Genomic DNA, 14,085 nt, shown 5'->3' on the forward strand with positions numbered 1-14,085 from the left:
AGGAGAGAAAAGTTCTTCAACCTTATTTGTATTTTCAGTCCTGGTCTTTTGGTAGGTGTTGTTTCAGTCTGTGTATTTCTGTGCTGAGCCAGGGCCCTATGAATTAGTTAAAAGAAAATGGGGCCCCACAGGCCAAGCCTTGAGGCTTCAGAATCCCCCAACATCCTCTTTCGTACATCCCTTCCCCTCCGTCTTCAAAGACACCCTAGGCCCAGTCCCCTGCAGTTCTGCCAGTGACGATGTTGACATAGTTGATAACTTACCTACCTGCACAACACCTTTGCTGTCACCTCTCTGTAAAACCGGCTTTCTCTTGGCTGTGATAGAAAGATTCCATCGGCGACTCCTCCATTCGTGTTGTTAGATTCATAACAGAAAACTGTGAGCTGTAAAAGATATAGATGGCTTCCAACACTGTGCCACCACTACCACACCACCAATCCTGACCTACCTTTTCCCGAGATTATTCGGAAGAAATCTAGGTGGAGCACTTTAGGGGAGGGGGACATGAGAGGGGGACATTGGAGGGAATTTATGGGCACTACAGAGAAGAGTCCTTCCCGTTGTCTCCCGCTGCTGAGCAAGCCCTGCTATGCAGGTGTCTGCCTTAAAAACAAGCTGGCCCCCCAGCTTGGAAAAGTTGTGTCTTCAGTGCCCTAAGGCAACCTGCCTGTTTGCTATCTGAAGCCGTTCAAGGGAAGGTTGGGAATTGTTACAGAAGAGCTGTTTTTCGTGAACAGAATTCTGTAGGTTTTTGTTCTAAGAATTGGCAAGAACCTCTTGCGTGAATAAGGGGACAGGTAATTTTGAGGGATTTGTCAATGTTTATGATTGACAAATTCTGAGAATATAATACTTTTTTGAGAGCACTGAGCTTTGCATCTACAATTTCATATTTTGCTTCAAGCCCACATACGGCTCATTTTTCAAATCAGTGCAGAACCGTTATCTTCTGTGTTCAGGAGGTCTGACCTAACCCTGCAAACTCTCAGAGACCAGTGAGCACGGCCACGTGAGAGCCCAGGCCGTCTCGAGGGCCAGCACGGCCGAGATCTTGCTGACACACAGCACCGACGGGCCCGAGGAAGTGGGCGGCCGGCTGGCACATCACCCCTGTGTCTGCTGCTGCTCAGGTTTCTCTCTCCACTGCCCCTCGGGGACATGAAGGGGAGCAGCTGAAGTGTGGGTGCAGACGGTACGGATGTGGCTCCGTCGTCACAGCCAGAGTCAGGCAGCCTGTCCCCTTTGATACGTTCTGGTCGTAATTATAACTTGCTTTATGCTGACCCATGTAATTAGGAATCTCTCTTCATCCTCAAGAAAGCCTAATCTGACCCAGATGTTGAGATCTGGGAAGATCATTTCTATTTCTTCCTCTCTCCAGAATAGCCAGCACAGGTAGGGCCCCAAGAACAAAGGGACTCCGGTACCTGGTGATGTCAAAGTGGGTACTTCCTGTTGCCATGCTGGCAGGAGCCGTGTGGACCAGTGCAGGGAACGTGAACCCTCCCAGTGCCCTATTGGGCACCCAAATATCCAGCACTGTGCAGAGAAATGCTTTAGTCCACACCAGTCTTAAATACTACCATGTAGTGCTAATACCGTCCCTGAAGAACACCTAGATTTCACTCATTTTTTAAAAATCAGTTATAAATTTTAATCTTTTTAGGTTGATATTGGTATTTTGTTTTCTTGGTTTTTTTTTAGAATCCTGCAGTAGTTACAGATGAAAAGATAATGTTGTCTGGGATTTGCTTCAAAACAGTAGGAGGTGGGAGTAGTGGGCAAGAACATAGATGAAACTAACGATACTGGCTTGTTTATAATATTTCTAATGTCCTGTCTACTTTTGTGTATGTTAGAAAATGTTCATAGTAAGTGGTTTAAAACTTTTTTAACCATTTATGAAAATAAATGGATGCCCTTAATGACTCAGCTATTCTGTAAATTTAGTATTAAGCCCCAAAAATAGACCAGTCTGAGTGTTTCTGATGGAATCCAGCAAGGACTGTGACTGATTTTCAGATACTGCCACTGTTCCTCTTACCAACAAGGCCTAGCTTCAGTGGTCCTATGGAACACTCCCCAAAGATTCTTTCCCCCAAAGCTCCTAAAGATGAGGGGTGGGGAAAGCCTGAGTCTGTGTTTTCTGAATTCGAATAGGACCTGACAGAGAGCAGCCATGTGGCACAGGCTGTGGGAGGGAGGATCTGGTGTGGGGCGAGGGTAGCCAGGGCCTTACTAAGACGCTGAAATATGCCAGACATCCCTGATGAAGATGCCACTCCCAGAAACTGGGCATTGAGCTACCGTGAGGAAGCCCCAGGTCATGCAATAGAGAATCTTCTCTTAGAACCTTCTCCATTTCCAAAAAGGCATAAAATGGAGAAAAGCAACCCTGTTTTCTTCTGGATTCTTGGGATCTGCAATATCTCAGCACTGCCCTTGAAACACTAACAACGTAAAGCAAGCTAAGGCGTCTTGGCCCCTCCCAGCCTTGATGATGAGATCGTGTGGCCTGAGTAACCGGGCAGACTGCACCACCTTTCACCCAGTTTCAAGGGAAGAAACGGCAAAGCTTCCTCAATGGAAATGTCCCTTCTTTACCCAGCACCAGGACAGGATGGGTCTGTCTGATCTGTGTCTGGAGGAATTGGAAGGGCAAGCTGTTGCCTCACCAAAACCGCCCTCACTGGTTTAGTCTAAGGTTGCCAGGACAGGATCCAGCCCCCGGCAGAAAGCTGCTCTGGCCTTTCCCATGCCAGTCTTTCCAAGCCCAGGAATTCCAAGTGAAACACATCCTTTCCTGTTGCTATTTATACTGTCTGGTGTAGCCAAAAAACAGCTCTAGGCTAGAAATCAGAAAACCTGGCCTTCAGAACTGGTGTAAGGAACATGGAATGAATTGAGCACCCTTGTAGGGATGCAGAGATATGGTAAGACCAGGAAACTGCCCTTCAGGGGCTCCTGGCCTAGCTGAGGAAAGATAAATAATAGCCAGTTCATAATTTTTAGGAAGCCCCCCCATATTAAAGTGATATAGTTGCCATGATAATCATACCTTATGGGCTATTGGGAAGGAGCACAAAAAAGGGAAAGGTCAGTCCTTGGGACCCAAAGGGAGTTGGGGGAGTCTTCCTGTAGGAGGTGACCCCAGCCAGGGCTAAATCTAGAAAGATAAACTGTGTTATGGGGGACCACAGCGACGGCATGGCGACCCGAGCAGAGGGTGCTCCGGGGAAAGCGTGACAGGAGGGTAAAAGCTAGAAAGGGAGGCTTTACATTGCAGAGGACTTCTTTACTGTACTCGTCTTCAGCTTCATCCTGTAGGCAATGGAGAACCCAAGGGGCTTTAGAGGGAGCGGAGGAATGATGTGCTGGTATTTGGGCTTTTCAAAGATCACCGGGCAAAGGTGATCTTCCATGCAGGTAGAAGGAGGGGGTATCACACAGAACTGAAATGAGGCAGGGAGGTATAGTGTGGTCCAGGCAGGAGCATTGAGGACCCTAGCTAAGCCTGCCAAGCTAGGGAAAGAAAAAGAGGAGACTTAAGTAGAAACTATTTAAGTAGGTAAAAATCCACGAGTCTTGGTGTCTGATCGGGCTTGTCGAGAGAAAGCTATTGGTGGTCAACGTCTGAGAGTAATGGAGGCTCCGGTCACTGAGATTGGGTTGTGTGGGCCCTCCACACACTCATCTTTGTTTCCTTGTTTGTGAGGCGGGGGTGACACCTTCCTTACATGCCTGCCTCAAAAGGTTGGCGTGTGGGTTAGTGTGGTATCATGGCGTCGTGGGCGTGAGCGCTCTTTGAGATCAGCAAAGCACATTGCAAGTATAAAGTCATCTGGAAAATCCAGTAGAAAGGAGTGGCAAGGAAGAGGGAAGAGGCACAGATTGTTCTCCAAGCAATATATTTTCAGTGCAGATAGAGACAGTGCATGTTTGCACTGGTGGGAGAAATTAAGGACAGTAAATAAGGATGTCAAATACAAGATTAAAATCTGTTTAGAGTCACTGCTTATTTCCTTGAAAGAGGTACTAATCGTCACGTATAAATTACATCAAATCTAATTCTTCTATCCTGTACAAGTTAATTGTATTTACAATATTGCGGTAAACACAGTTCAATAGTAGTGAGAAGTTTTAATTAGTTCCTCAATTCATATTTTGATATATATAAACAATATATAATAGTATTAAATCATATATTTATGTTATATAATAAAAATATGGAATAATTCCATATTATTGACACTAATCTGTACAAAATACAGGGATAGATTCTGGGGAAAACCGAATACAGACAAGAGACACTCATTTCTTAGGTAGATTACATTAACACTTTGAAACCTCACTTACAATGTGAAGTAATTAAAACTATACTCTTTTATTATTTTGCCATGGGATAGCACGAACTGCTCTTTCCTTTATTAAGCGTGTCTAGTTTGGGAGTGTTTTGGTTAAACCAAAGCTCTTTACAGAAAACTATTTTCTCTAATATATAGTATCCCATTTTTTAAAAGTGACAATCTCTTTCTTCTCTAGAAGTTGAGTCCCATTAATTTTTTATCAGAAAAGGAATGCTGAGTTTTAATAATGCATGGCATTTAAGCAGAGAGAATTTGCATGTGTGCTGATGACATCCGTCGTGCTCTGTGCCCGTGTTCGTCACTTGGTGTGGTGTGAGCATGAAGCCCGGCCTGGCTTCTGGGAAATTCCTGCGTGGCACATCCTGGGAACAGCCTGTGCTGTCCTCATACGCACGCAGCTCTGAACTGCGAGACGGAATACAGGAGACTGAGGAAGTAGGAAAGCCCGGTTTGAGTGGGAAAGAAACAAAGCAGAGACAGGTGTCTGGGACATTCTCTGGTGCTATTTTGGACTCTTGTAGTAACTTTTAACTCTGCTGCAATGCCCGTGTACCCTGGTCTCTCAGTTCTCTCCGGCTTTTGATCTCTTTCCTCCCCTCCGACGTGGAACAGAAGATAGAGTTACAGGAAATGAAGGGTCCAAGAGGGAGGAAAGGGCTGTAGGCATCACGGATGCCGGGCGGCGGGAGGCAGCTCTTCCCTCCTGTGCTTAGCTGAGGGCCACGCATCCGTGGGGACAGAGGGGCCCTCGAAACAAAAGCAAACATTTCTCTCTCCCAAGTGTGTTTTTAATGGCCCTAATTTACGTTTGTCTGTTTTAAACCAAAAGGTTACTGTGATATTAATAGTTAAAAAGTTTCCTTCTGGCCAAATACATGTATTTCTGGCATGACACATATTCCTCCTCTCTCTCTCTCTCCCCCCCTCCCCTCACCTTCCTCTCCCTCTCCCTCTGAATAAAATTTCTTATCATAGGTATAATTTTACTGATGTCAGACAAGAGAATTGAAATTTAGTTCAAGTGGAATTTGTATTAACGTAAAGAAACGCTCTGCCCGGGAAGGTGTTGGTCATGCCTCACTCTAGGGCACCTCTGCCTCCTGCTCCTCCCCTTTCTCACCTCCCACTTGGTGCTTGTTCCTTCTCTCTCCTGGAAGGGGTCCTCTAAACCCGATGCCTGAGTCCACTGAGACGGTTATAACAGAATACCCACAGTCGAGATAGCTTATAGACGGCAGAAATTTCCTTCTCACCGTTTCGGAGGCTGGAAGTTCAGGATCAAGGCAGCAGCAGGTTCGGTGTCTGGTGTGGAGCCCCTTTCTGGTTCCGGACAGCTGTCTTTGTGCCGTGTCCTCACCTGGAAGAAGGACCCTGATGACCTGATCGACTCCCAAAGGCCGCACTTCCTAATACTGTCACCCCAGGGTTTAGGATGTCAGCATATGAATTTGGGGGAGACACAAACATTCACATCATAGCACCGGTCTCCCTGAAGTTGCTCTCTTGCAGTACCATCTACCAGAAGAGATACAATAATTCTCCTGTGACTATCATTTTCACAAACTGCCACATCTCAGGCAACCGTGACAGGACCTGCTTTTCCCTCCTGGACTCAGAACTCAGCTCAGCTGCACCCCGAGCCCTCCGCCGGTGGGTGCCACACCTCAGCCCCTCCCTGCCTACGGTTCCACTCGCCTGGCACTCACTGTACCCCAGACACTTCTCCTTGGCCTTCCCCATTTATAAGCTACTCGTGCTTTCCTTTCTCCTTCTTTGTATACTACAACTTTTTATGACTTTTGCCTGAAATTCACCCAATTTTGTACTACCCTTGGTCTTCTGTTCCTTTAAAACAGGGTTCCAAATTAATCTCCTGTAGGATGAGCCTCAATTATGGAAAATCCAAAAGAGAAGAGTTAACATTCTTTATTCTGGGTTTTAATGGCATTGATAAGGCTGTGGGTTTTGTTTTCTGTGTGTGTGCTTCAACTGTTCATTTCAACTGTAAATATATTGAGAACAGGGACCCCTCGTAAATGTTTGTTCTTCACTGAGCATATTCTTTCCCTGTATTACCTCCAAAACAGTATTCTCAGTGACCATATTGCTCTTCATAATCCAGGTTTTAATGTATACTTATTCCTAACGTACTTGAACTCCTTTTCAATCTTATTTGATATTTATGATCTTTTGATTATTTACCCTAATAGCTGAAGATTTGTTAATATTACACTTTCTCTAAATTTTTTTTTTCTGGACTTTATGCCTTATTTTTTTTTTGCTTTCCTATCTTTCTGTTTGAGTAAGGTTTTCATTCTATTAAAAAGCCAGTTATTCCCTGAATATATTCTTCAGGCCAAAAACCGTAATCAAGTAAATGTCCTCTATTACATCAGAGGTGTATGAAAAGTGGCTCATTCTGACTTTCAGCAATTGCTGGTGGAAGAAGAACTTCAAAATGCAATGGAGATAGAAATTCAAAAAATATTTAAAGTCCCTCCTCCTGAGAAGGTTATATACTAGTTTGAAGGAGATATATTCAATATATAGTTTTAGAAATTTTCTTAGTACTGAGCAATGCAAAATAATGTTTATGTACTGAAGGTGTAAATCACAAAAGAGAACTCACTATCAGCAGCATCAATCTACCTTGACTGGAAATTGGAAAAGTCAATTGCTGTCTCGTTGATGCATTTTCTTATTTTCCTTTGTTGTTTTTCAACTGTACTTGGCCTCAAAATGCCACAGCTGAGAAGTTACTTGGTCTGATTATGGTTTTGCTTGCTATTGTTTCTTCCGATAGTGAAGATAGTCTTTTCAAGTTTCCATATAGTTCCAGATTATTGCTCATCTAATTAATAATCAGTTTGGAAAGTAAGTTTGCATACAACGTTGATTCAGCAATGGGGAAAGGGAAAAGACTGGCTTTTTCTCCCAAGTCCAACATGGCCCTCTTCCAATGGGACTTGTCAACCACACTTGGGAAGGAGTTTACCAGGTAGGTTTTGAGATAAAATTTAAGCCCAAACCCTTTTTAAAACGCTGATTGTTGTCCCGTGTTGCAAATATACCCAGTTGTACAGTCAACAAGTATTAATTGCATAATTTCTCCCATCCAGACATTGAAGATAAAGAGATGGAGGCCAGTCTCAAAGGCGGGATTGATTGGACTTGTCCTGAGTCTAGAATGACGGTAGCTGTGGACAGTTGGGAGGGAGCAGAGAGGATTTTCCAGGCTGGAAGAAGAGAGAGCCAGTGCACAGAGGGATGGAACACAACACGAGCAAGGCCGTAGTGAGAAGGCTAACGTGGCTGGAATGGAGGATTCTTTTTGAAAAGTAGAGGGAGGTTGTGACACTCTAGAGGGTCTTGGCTCACGTCCAAATGCCTCAATCTGGCGCTCAATAGAAAGCCATTGTTGGCTGTGGAGCCGCGGCATGACGTGATGGAGGCGGTGTCTCAGGAGGATGAATCTCGCATTGATGTCCCCGAAGACTTGAAGAGGGGGACCCTGGGGATCATCGCTGTGTGTTCCGGGCTGGAAGGGAAACTTCTGCAGCTGCAGCTGTTCTCTGCTGTTGACCTCATCGTAAAGCAGTCACAAAAGCCCTTCGGGGCTGTTTGGTTGGGGTTTTTGGTGGGTTTTTTTTTTTTTTTTTTTTAAAGATAAGCTAGTTTGAGTTGTGTTTCTGCCCCTTCAGAATCAGAATTAAATGACAATTAAATGCTTTTTGGACTTGTGTGAGTTGCCTTAGGCTTTGAAAGAACAGTGATATTTTAGGAAGACAGAATTAGGAAGAGATACAGAGGTGGCGATGAGCCTCGAAATTGACTTGTCCACAGTAATGAGAGCAGAGGGCGCTCAGGAGCAGGTGAAGGGTACGATGGAGCCAGACCGTGGCCTCTGCCAAACCGTTGCTCCAGCCCTGGTAGCTGCTGACGGGGAGGTGTTACTCTTTGCTGTGGCAGTGTGCGTGTGACTCAACGGAATTAGTTTCCATGCTGGCAGAACTCCTCCTCTGTAAAGTCAGATGCTCTTTTATTGTTGATTTCTTTTGGTTTTTTAGGTAGTTTTTATGCCTATTATCAATATATGCATATTATATCTAAACTTAGATTTGCAAAATCCTTCCCAGCAAACTGCATTTCCTCTCGAGTTCCCTGTAACTGTTGGAGGCAATGCCACCCTCTCCATCCCCCGACAGCCTTGGAGTCATCTTGGATGCTCCTCTGCATTGCTCATTCCAGTTGTTACCTCTGAATTAGCCAGTGCAGTCTCTGCCTCTTGCCTTCAGATTCACGCCCTGCCTGCCTTTCCATTTTCTCTCCGGCTGCAGCTTCCGCCTTCCCCATTCCTGTACCCTGACATGGGTAGACTCCTCCAGAAGCACGTGTCTCATCAGGCCCCCGTGATGTATACGTGGAAAAAGCCAGGCACTTGGTATCTCGTCATTTCATTCCTTCTATTTAAAACTCTTCAGTTAATCCCTACTGCCAATCAAATGAAGTCTAAAAGCAAAGCCCTCTTGGATTAGGAATCAAAATTCACAGCAACCTAGCTTCTGCTGCTTCTTGCTGCCTATACTCCAAAAAAAAAAAACCAACTGCTCAATTTTCTTATGCGTGTGAGTCTTCCTCATCTGCCTATTTTTGATTCTGCCTTTCCTTGCATTTCTCATACCCCTTTGGTATCGCTACCTATCCAAATCATACATACCCAGCTTAAATCTCAATCCTTCGACAACAAACATTGTGTGGTTACAGCGTCTCTTTGGGCAGAGAAGTGGCACCAATGGCTGTGATGCAGTAACGGAAGGTGTTGATTTTTCCAATCTGAGGAACTGTTTTATCTTTATTGTTTTATACAACAAATAGAAATATAATTTACATTTCTGGTTTCTTATACTGAAATACATTTCTGACAGTCATACTTTGTTTCTGCTAAATTAGATTAGACATATTACCCCGCATGTACACAATGTGATGCTTATTTCTTCCACACAACTTCCCTGAGTCTCCTCTTCACAATTAGAAGAGATTTCTGAATTCCTTAGACAGTATCTTTATGGCACATGACCCTTACGACCTGTTTTGTTCTTTCTTTATGTGCTAAACTAAAATTCACAATAAAGTCTTAGTCCCTTAAGAACATAGAATGTGATGTTAGGTGTTATACGTAGTAAGAGCCCAAACATTTGAAGATAGTAAATCTGCCCATTTTTATTATCTACTCTATATTTTCTGTCTTTTCTACAAGGATATTATTAAAGATTTTTTAAATTTATAAATGTTTACCAAAATAATATCGTGCATTAGAGTGTGGTTATGAACTCACTCCCACCTCTCCCATCCCCCAGCTGCCTGGTAAGTAGCTACCACTTAACTGTGCCTGATTGTAATTGTAGTGGTTACTTCATTATCTGTAAAAAAGAAAAAAAAAAGCGTGTATCCTGCTCTTTCTTGCTTTATTAGTTTTAAGCCTTATCTCTCACCTTCCTGTTTTGATGGAAAAGAATCAACTCACTTAAAGTAACTCCCTGCCTCCCTCTCTTCCTGCTCTCCATTTTAAATAGGCATAACACTCTTTCTAGATCCTGTTGTCTTGCATTTGTCTCTTTAAATAATACATCAGCCTAAATCTCTTGTTAAATCACTTTGACTCCCCACTTTTTAGAATAAGAAATTAGTAACCTCTGCCCTTTTACCTCCGTTTTTTTTCTTTAATAATGTCTGCCTTTCCCATCTTGTTTTCTGTTTAGAATGCCTGTGCATTTGGTACAGAAGTGCCTGACTGATATGTCTTCTTTTTCCCTTTTCTCCTTTTGAACTTCTGTATCTTGATGCTGTCTTCCTTTGCTTCCTTGATGCTTTACCTTCTTTGGTTGAATATATAGGTCGCATTGAGAAGGTGACATTAGAGTGCAGACTTGAAGGCAGTGAGAGCCCCCAGGCTCTCTGGGGCAGAGCACCCAAGGCAGAGGGAACAGCCAGTGCCGGTTCTCGCTGGGGCTGGGAGTGCGGCAGGAGTGGGGTGGGTGAAGGAGGCCGTAGGCCCAGGGGAGGCGTAGGGGGCAGCTCCCGATGTGCCTGGGGGCTGTGAAAAGGATTCCTCATGATGCGATTCTGCCTTGTGGGTGCTATCTTCTCTCTAACATAGCTAAGCACGATGTTAATGAGGTTTTGGATTTTGTTTTTCTTATTTGCTTGTTTCTCTTGAGTTTTCTTCTGTTCATCAAAGTCAGGTTCCCCCGGATTTTCCTTTTTGTGTTGGTTTATCTTGGTCTTTTCTTTCGGACGTCAGGTTTTCTTCTAAGATCTAGCAATCCTTGGTTGTCATTTCATATTTAAGAATGAGGTACTAGAAAAAAAAAAGAATAGGGGACTAGAGTAGCTGTCCCGGATCCTTGTACGTTCGTGGATGGGGAGTTGGCACTTTGAGGACACCTTACTCAAAACAGAAGGGTGAGGGTGTACTCTGGGGCTCTGTCCCCATGCTATTAATAGGCACCCTGGTTTTCTACACCTCAGTTGTTCCATTTTTTTAGTGATGACCCTTCTGATGTTTTTCCCTCATGTGCCAAGCTCTTGACTGCCTGCCATTCAGGGAAGGGGGTGTCAAAGATTTCTCACAGGTACACCTTTAATTAAATCTAATGTTTTCGTCAGCTTCTCACTTACTCCTACTATAGCATCTCACTGGACTTTTGACAGACAGATCCCTATCCTCTTATCCCTCACTGGTGCCGGATTCTGCACTACAGCTTCCTTTACCCACGAGTGAATATCACACTTTACTCTCTGCTTTCCATTCTTCAGACATTTGGGGAAATCGCTCTTCTATTGATGGTTTGCCTCCACTATATTGTAGCAGGATTATTACTTCCTTTATAAATACTCATTTCAGGGGCCTTAGAAAGAAAAGAGAGACAGTCACATTTGTATTCCCGTTCTCCATCCGAACTGGAAGCCTGTCGGATTTCACTGAAGGCTTTGCTGAAGTCAGAGAATACTGTGCTTTTGGCATTCCTTTATCTATCTGCCAAGGAATATCTGTAAGTCGCTCTACAGCAAAAAAAAAGTTAGTTTGACATTAATATTTTATGTTAATGTCATGCTAACCCCTACTACCCACTTTTTCCTAAATGTTTAAGATAATTTATTTAAAAAGTCAATTCTAGGATGTTGCCAAGAATCTGTGATGCAGTTATGATAAGAATTGTTGTTCCTAAATGTCTCCACCAACCCATTAGAAAAATTGGCAAAACGAACATATGTAAACAGCTAATTCATAAAACAGGAAATTTTTTAAAGAGCTCTTAAATATGTGAAAATATACTCAACCTTACTCATGAGAAGAGAAATACAAATTAAAACAGTAATGGAGCCAAGCTCAGTGACTCATACCTATAATCCCAGCACTTTGAAAGGCTGAGGCAGGAGGATCACTTGAGCCCGGGAATTCAAGATCAGCCTGGGCAACATAGTGAGACCCTATCTCTACAAAAAAATTAGCCAGGCGCTGTGGCGTGTACCTATAATCCCAGCTATTCTGGAGGCTGAGGCAGGAGAATTATTTGAGCTCAGGAGTTTGAGGCCGCAGTGAGCTGTGATCACGCCATAGCGTTCCAGCCTGGGTGACAGAGAGAGACCCTGTCTCAAAAAAAATTTAAAAGCCTGTAATGGGATTTTTTTTTTTTTTTTTAGATGGGGTCTCACTCTGTCACACAGGCTGGAGTACAGTGGCAAAATCATAACTCACCACAGCCTTGAACTCCTGGGCTCCACTGATCCTCCCGCCTCAGCCTCCCAAGTAGCTGAGACTACAGGCTCACATCATTGCACCCAGCTAACTTTTTATTTTTTGTAGAGATGGGGGTCTCACTATATTGCCTAGGCTGAGATTTGTTTTTAACCTCTCACATTTGCAAAGATGAAAAAGTTTAATACCAGTCATTATTGAAATGATTATGGTTATTTCATGTTCCAGGTATTCTGCTAGGTACTTTGAAATACATTTTTTTTAAAGTTTAAGACTTGATTAGTGAGAATGTATAAATACTGCTATATATTGTGGGTATGGATCACAAAATCTCTACTGAGGGCAATTTGGCAATAACTGTAAAATTTTTTAAATCATACCCTTTTTGACAAGGAGTTCCAGTTAAAGGAAATTATCCTATGGATATATTCACACACATAATAAACATATAAAAACATTCATTGCATTGTTGTTCGCATTTGCGAAAGACTGGAATCCACCTCTGTGCCCATCAATAAGGAACTAGTTGAATTATAGTTCATCCATTACATTGGAACTCTATGGAGTCATTGAAAAGAATGAGGAAGATCTGTGTGTACTGATAGGGAAAGGGCACTGAGATACAAGTACAAAAAAAAGAAAGAAAGAAAAAGAAAGGTGCAGAATAGCATGTTCTCTATCATTGGTGCTCTACAAAGCCACACGCTCACGTGTGCACAGACTCTGGAGGACACAGCAGTCAGTGGGAACCGTAGGTGCCTCTGGTGAGAAACGGGGCCGCCACCAACCAGGGGTGGGAGGGAAGTTTGTTTTTCCATTTGTAACTTTTAAATTTTGTACTCATATTTATACCTATTCAGAAATATTAAAATTGATAAATAATAAAATTAGATATATAAATAAATCAAATTTAAAGTGCCCAGACAAACATATACTATGCCCGAATTGTCAGTGGAAGGCTGTTCTTCCTGACTTACAAAATCTGATTTGAGATATTCTCAGTTTATGAAACTGGAGAAGCTAAAGGGTCTCCCGGTGTCCTGGTCTCCAGCACCCACTTCTGCCTTCTGCCCCCCATTCTACTTCCTTTTTTGGTCACTGTGGTGCTACTTGTTGTTTGTGCCATGGCTGCTGCCCAGCAGTCCCCAGGGCCCCCCTCCGTCTCTGCAGCCCCACCATTCCCGGCCGGCTCTGGGGCCGCCAAGCAGGCAGCGGCCAGAGCAGGGGTCTGCGAGGCCCCCAGGCCTGGTGGGTCCAGGCGCCAGCCTAGTTTTCAGTACGGAGTTTCAGCAACGCTCGACTTGCACGGACCTGGCCGTGGCCACAATAATCCCATTTCCAGGAATTGATCCTACGAAGATCCTCTGGTGAAACATATTCTACCTTCAAGTCACTTCTCAACCTTGGTTGGTCAAGACTGTGGTTTTAAAAATGATGATCAGGGATGTGTCAGAAATGATAGTGGATGTAAAACTGCCCTACCTCTCCTACCATAAGAAAGTCTCGTGACATATTATTATGCCTTAGCTTAGACTGATTTAACATTCGTCACTGTAATTAGAAAGGAACACGCCCTCTTGGACTGAGCCACAGGGAGGCACTTGTTTTCGTTCACCTGAGATGCAGCTTAATCATAGCTTCTGCCCTGTAGCTACTTATTTACCTGGACTCATGTGATGATGCCTGAATCTAGTACATTCTCAGCAGAGGGGAAAGGGCCTGGGGAATGATGTGACAAGAGAAAGGAGTGTTGAGTTTGCCTAAAACTCACAGAGACTATCTCCAGGAAGAAGATAGTTGACTCCATGGAAGAATTCTAATTCTGAAAATTGTGAAATTTTCCAATTTAAATCATCAGACTAATGAGGTATGGGGAGAGTGACAAATACTGGACTGTAGAGAGGGACTGTCCAACTTGTTTCTTTACAGATTGTGTAACAGTATGTGGCAGTGTTT

The 14,085-nt window shown here is 43.5% G+C and overlaps 1 protein-coding gene across 7 annotated transcripts in view; it reads left to right on the plus strand.

Moving 5' to 3' along the window:
* Positions 1–14,085, plus strand: part of GRAMD2B (GRAM domain containing 2B) — a 117,036-nt gene that overhangs the window by 71,945 nt on the left and 31,006 nt on the right. The window contains exon 1 of one of the 7 annotated variants that reach the window (XM_069492136.1): positions 11,400–11,422. The exons of the other annotated variants lie outside the window; for them this stretch is intronic. The gene's annotated coding sequence lies outside the window, so the exon portion shown is untranslated. Of the gene's footprint in view, positions 1–11,399; positions 11,423–14,085 lie in introns of those variants that run through there. 7 annotated transcript variants of the gene reach the window in all.

Source organism: Eulemur rufifrons, chromosome 17 (assembly GCF_041146395.1).
Source record: "Eulemur rufifrons isolate Redbay chromosome 17, OSU_ERuf_1, whole genome shotgun sequence".
Lineage (NCBI taxonomy): Eukaryota > Metazoa > Chordata > Mammalia > Primates > Lemuridae > Eulemur > Eulemur rufifrons.